Raw genomic sequence first — 6,425 nt, 5'->3', positions numbered from 1 at the left:
AAGCAGGCCCAGGCCTATAGGAAGGACACACACAGCTGGAGCCTGAGGCAGAGGCTGGTGGTGCCAGTCCAAGGGAATCTGGGCAGGGCACCAGGAGCACTGCTCCATTTCCAGAGAACTTCAGTGAAGAGGAGCCCACCACTGAATGAAAAGCACACCACTGGGGCAGTGTCACCAAGAACCTTGAGCTCTACATAATTAGAACACTTCATTCTGAAGCTGGGAACTGGGTAGTCGGGGGGGGGGGGGGGACACAGGGTGAGGACAGGGGCTGATAAGTGTGAGGAAGGATCCAGTGGCAGTACATGTGGGATTGGTGTGCCAGCTCAGCGTTATGAACCCTGCCTTGGCCTTTGCCACCCAAGCTGGCAGTGTCTTCAACTGCAGGTGAAAGTCCCTCTTCTTTTTCCCCCACATGCTGCTCCCTGACACATTATGTGTGGCCACTCAGGTGGGAACCTCCTGGAACCTAAGCACACACCCTAGTCCCCTTCCATGGGGCAGAGGGTAGGGGGTCCCGGGAGATACTATACAAGTCCTACTGTGATCAGGGGGACAGAGTCAAGAGTTAAGTCTGAAATGGGGGACTGAGACAAGGCTGCCAGAGAAGATGGCCTGGAGGAACAGGGAGAGGGGACGGGAGGGGTAGGGAAAGTGAGCAGTAGAAAGGATTTGTCTGATGATGGCAAAATTCCTAAATGGATGAGCACCACCTAAACTAAAGGGACAAAATACCGCTTTAGTTTCTGGACATATTAAAGACTTATTAAATACTTAATTTCTGAGAGAAAGCTGAAAAATTTTAAACTTTTCAACTTTCCCCCTTCACATTGAATTTTATAATGAAACCTCTTATTGAGATACGTACATACATAGATGGTAGATAGAGTTACAGAGAAAAAATTTGAAACCGTTTTAAAGTGTATTTGATTGCATGGGCGTTTGTTAATGTCTGCATGCCACGAGATTTCACTATAGGGTTTGCCTGGCACATCAACCCCAGCAAGATGTTCCCGTCTCCCAAAGATTTTCCTTTACAAACAACCTTCAGGCTGGTGTGCAGTTATGTCAAAGAGGGTCTAAATTTCAAATTTATACTTTGAAATCATAAAGCAGTCTGCACACAAAGCTTCATACAGCGAGCCTTGAGGTGATAAAAGACCTTGGATTTCAGCTTTGTTTCCGAAATAGTGTCATAAATGTTGACGGAAGTGGAAGTCCTCCATTTCTCAGGCACCTGACTCATGTTTCTCGCTCACACTCAAGAGAGCATGCTTACACATTAGTCTGTCAACTAATCCCTGTACAAATATTTCTTTTTTTAATTTTATTTATTTATTCATGAGAGACACACACAGAGAGAGGCAAAGACACAGGCAGAGGCAGAAGCAGGCTCCATGCAGGGAGCCCGACGTGGGACTCGATCCTGGGTCTCCAGGATCACGCCCTGGGCTGAAGGTGGTGCGAAACCACTGAGCCCCCCAAATATTTATTAGGAGCTGAGATTCATCACAAGAGAGAGCCTGAAGATGACATGCTTCCATTTGGGTTGGAGGTGGAAACAAGAGAATCATCTAAGGCTCCTTCTGGTCTAGCGTCTGTGAATGTGAAATTCAAATTTGAATATATTCTGCTCCCTTCAAAAACTCCTATCCAATAATTTAAATACCAAGATGTTATGAAATAAATTTAATACTTAAATATCATGGTGTCAATACAGCTTATATTACGAATAAGGGGATGAGAGACGGAAAATATAAACATGATATGTGTACATAAACACAAATATATTCATAACAAAATAAGGAGGAAATTCTTATGACAGTTACCATCTTCATTTCTGTAACTGGCAATGTGGTCATGGCTGGTATTCCTAACTACCTTCTTCGACTCCATATTCTCTTTGCCTTCCGCAGGCTCAACAGGTTGTGGTTCTTTTCCTGGTGGGGTGACCCAAACCTCCATTCCTGAAGGTTCTGGTCCATTAGTAGTACTTCTGGATTATATTGCTGCAGTTTTTCAAAGGCCTTAATCACAGGACATAGTAACAGTAAGAGGTGTTCTAAGGGAAGTGCCATGTTCTAGACTCTTCCTCACCTCTGTTGTGGAGTAGTAGCAAAGCAACTACTTTCTTTACCTGTTGACTCAGAGGCATGAAAAGCCCAATACAGCCTGTAAGTAATCTTAACTTCTAGTTCAATGGTATCATTTTTGAGTCTCCTGGTGGAATCATCCCACCTATTGAGACTGAGGCCTCTAGACCCGTAGATCATAAACTTACAGGAACAGGAAGCAAAACTTTGCTAGTGGGTTTCTAGGTATAACATCCCGTGGTGCCATTATTCCCATTCCCACCCTCTGATTCTAGGACCCATGAATCCTGGCTATGGAAGAAACAGCAGCATCTGCTGAGTGCTGATTCAGAGAATGCACAGCCTCCTGAGGGACCTTGCCCCAGCCTTGCAAGATGTGGCCACCCAGTTAGCACTGTAACTGAATCTTCAGAAGGCTATTCCACAGTTCCATCAAGACAGCTGCTTCAGGATGGTAGGAATGGTAAGACCAGTGAATAGATTCACTTCACTTGCCATGAAATGATCCCCTTGATCAGAAGCAATGCTGTGTGGAATACCTTGGTGATGCAGAAAGCATTCTATAAGTTCATGGATAATAGTTTTGGCAGAAGCAGTGCATCCAAGGAAGGCGAATCATATTGTAACAGCACTCCAAACCAGTCTTAAGCATTACCTTGCTTCAAGCTATGCAGTCCTTGCTTGCTGACCTAAACCCCATAGTTTGTAGCAGAACTATCCTACCTCCCTTGAGATCCTTCAGACCCGTGGCCTTGAGGAACAAAGGACCAGAATATCCAGAAGATAAGGCCTGACCACACTTGAAAACAGCCACCATGACCACAGGGTTCTTAGTAAGAGACACCTGGGAGTCTTGAATCTCTGTACAAGGGGAGGAGTCCAGACTGCCTTGCCAGGACACAGCTCGTTGAGCTGCATGGGATATGCTTTACTGATAGACACCTGGAAGCCTTGATTATTAGCAGAGCAGAGGAATCTGGAAGCCTTGCAAGCACGAATGATTAGCTGCTGAGCATCAGCTTCTCCTGCATGTAGCCCCCTCCCCCATTTCTCACACTTTCCACTGGTTCCCCTACACAGGGAGGACGGTCTTTGGAATGTTAGTCTACCAGCTTCCCAAGTTGCCAGCTTCCTGAATAAAGCAACTTTTGCTTTCCCACCATTACCAGTCTCTCAAGTATTGACCCAATTCAGGCTCCATGCTGGGTGTAGAGCCTGCTTATTAAGATTCTCCTCGCTTTCCTTCTGCCCCTCCCCACCCCCTCTAAGGCAAAAGAAAAAGAGATGAGTGATTATTTGAAGAGATTAATTGTCTTTACTCCAAAATCCGAACGCCTACAATTCACCTATAGGAGCCCATCAAATGCTCCAAAGCATCCTTTTCTGCCGCTACCACTCCAAACACCATTGGATCTGTCAGATCACATGGCCCAAATGGCAGAGCAGCTTGCACAGCAGCCTGGACCTGTAACTCAGGGTCTTCTCTTATCCTGGGCCCCACTCAGAACTAGCAGCTTCATCAGGTCACTCAGTAAGTGGGCTGGAATAGCACATCCAAATGGGCAATATGTTGCCTACAAATCCAAGGAGGCACACAGGCATCTTTTTTTTTTTTTTTTTTGGTTGTGGGAAGGTCCAGAGGCAACAACTTATCCTTCACCTTAGAAGGAATTCTCGACATGCTCTGCACCACTGGGTTCTAGAAATTTCACAGCAGAAAAAAAAATGAAAAAAAAAAAGAAAGAAAGAAATTTCACAGCAGGAGAAAGCTACTGAATTTTTTTAAAGATTTTATTTATTCATTCATGAGAGACACAGACTGAGAGAGAGAGGCAGAGATACAGGCAGGGGGAGAAGCAGGCTCCTCACAGGGAGCCCAATGCGGGACTCGATCCCCTGACCCAGGATCACACCCTGAGCCAAAGGCAGATGCGCAACTGCTGAGCCACCCAGGCGTCCTGGCTACTGAATTTTTATTGGATTTATTTCCCACCCTCTGACATGCAAGTGTCTTACCAATATGTCTAGAGGAGTGGCTGTTCTTGCTCAATAGTCCAATCAGCATAATATCACCAATGTAACTGATCAGTGTGATGTCTTGTGGAAGGGAAAGGTGGTCAAGGTCCCTGTAGACTAAATATGACATAGGGCTGGAGAGCTGATATCCCCCAGAAGTAGGACAGTGCAGGTGTACTGCCAGCCTTGCCAGCTGAAAGCAAATGTTCTGGTAGTTTTTATGAAGATAAAATATGGAGATAAAAGTATTTGCATGGTCAATAGCCACATACACAGGTACCAGGCACTGTGTTAATTTGCTCAAGTAAGGAAACCACAACACCTGGTACAGCAGCTACAATTAGAATTAATACCTGGTTAAATCCACCATCATGCTCTAAGCTCCAGCTGTCTTCAGCACCAGCCAAATAGGAGAGTTGACTGGGGACCTGGGGGGAATAATCCTTCTAGTCCTTGAAGATAGCATTAATCTCTGCAATGTCTCCATGAATGTGATATTGCTTTAGGTTTACTATTTTCCTGGGTGGAGGTAGTTCTAGTGACTTCCACTTGGCCTTTTCCACAACAGCCCTCACTCCACAAGTCAGGGAATGAACATGAGGATGAATTCTGCCAGCTGCTGAGGATGCCTATTAGGCATACCAGAACTGAGGGAAATAATCACAGTATGGGTGTGAGGACCCACAGAACTGATGTGAGACAGAACTCTGTCAAACAACTAACTTCTATAAGCCCCTACTCTGACTGGAGGACCATGGTAATATTCAGGGTCTCCTGGAATCAGTGTCAATTCAGGGACAGTGTCTAGTAGTCCCTAACAGATCTGATTATTTCCTTTTCTCCAATGCATCATTACCTTGATAAATAAGTGGCTATAGGTCCCTTTCGGGAAGGCTGGAGAAAGAGTAATGGTATATGTTTGATAGTTTATCAGAGTCCCTCCTCAAGAGAACCTGGCCTTCCTTCACTCTGTGATTCCAGGTCTCCAAACTGACACATGTCTCTGAATTGACTGAGGAACCTTAACTTTCTGTTCTGATGAGTGAGGTTAGACTTTGTTTATTTGATCTAGAACTTTTCTGCTTATAAAGTTCAAGTGAGAATTTAACAGGCCACCTGTTCATTTCACTTCTAGAGATACCACAATCAACTAGCTAATGCCATTTGGTCTGTACATGTCAGAGTATTCTAAGCACTCAGCTCTCCTTTATGGTAATTGTGTCAGTGAGCCTTCTTGCTCAACTGTAGACACCAACGGTTAAAACTGGAAATGGAGAAGACAGCTTAACTCATCTCTAACTGAAACCCATTATGCTTATTTCTTATCACACTTTCTTCAGACATTGACAAAGATATTTTGCAATGACTGGACCAGGCTCACCCTTTTGTTTCCTGAGTTAGTTACTGTGATAGATAGATTGGTAACAACCACATTCACCTTGTCTCTGGTTGAGTGCCACCACTTGGCCTCACCACCCCAGAATCCAACTACTCCCCTTGCATTAGGCTCCCTAGTTCACTGTCTACAGTTTCCACAATGACATGGAATCTACAGTCACTGAGCTCTGATGCCAGGGCTCTTCTCATAAATTTATTCCTCGCATTTATGGTAAACAGGATGCCTTCTGGACCCTCCCAGTGTGACTGAATAGGTCCTAAGTGACAAATCCACCCTAACATTTCAGTCCTCCCTAAGTCTTCAAATGTCTTCCTCTATATTCCACCAATGCAGGTCCAGCATTTCCTGTTCTCCCAGAGCGGTCTACCTCTTGGGTCATGCTTCAGGCAACCAACCAGACAGATGCAGCCCTCCCTAACCCCTAGAGTTGCAGCAGTAAATGTAAAATCTCTGCTTAGTGGGCCCTCGTGTATGAATTTGGCTTAATTAAACTTTATTCTCCTTCCACCATTACTCCTTAGCCTTACATTCAAGTAGTTCTTAGAGAGTGTAATGCACCTCCTCATGGGTCACACCTCACTTTAAGGGCCTGCTGGAACTTAAGTCTAGTCAAAGGTCTAGAAGCACAGAGGGAGCTAGAGTGGGTCCTAAGGAGAATAGTATTTCGCAAGGCAACTGCCTCAGGGGATGCCAATGCAGTTTCCTTAGGCAATGCAAGGTCCAATCCCTCAAACAGAAGTAGAGAGGCTATTCTACTGGGAAAGAAGAGTCATCAGAATTTAAGGGCTCAAAGTCTCCAACTCTACCAGGGTCCTCCCACACAACCGCTTTCCAACTTTCAGAGTTCCATTCCTTCCTAGTCAATACCCTCACTTTAACAGTAGATAGCCTATGAAGCTGGGTATTCAGTTTGCATT

The sequence above is a fragment of the Canis lupus genome, chromosome 10, assembly GCF_011100685.1.
Source record: "Canis lupus familiaris isolate Mischka breed German Shepherd chromosome 10, alternate assembly UU_Cfam_GSD_1.0, whole genome shotgun sequence".
Taxonomy (NCBI): domain Eukaryota; kingdom Metazoa; phylum Chordata; class Mammalia; order Carnivora; family Canidae; genus Canis; species Canis lupus.
The sequence above is the reverse complement of the archived record's forward strand: the minus strand, read 5'-3'. Positions refer to the sequence as shown.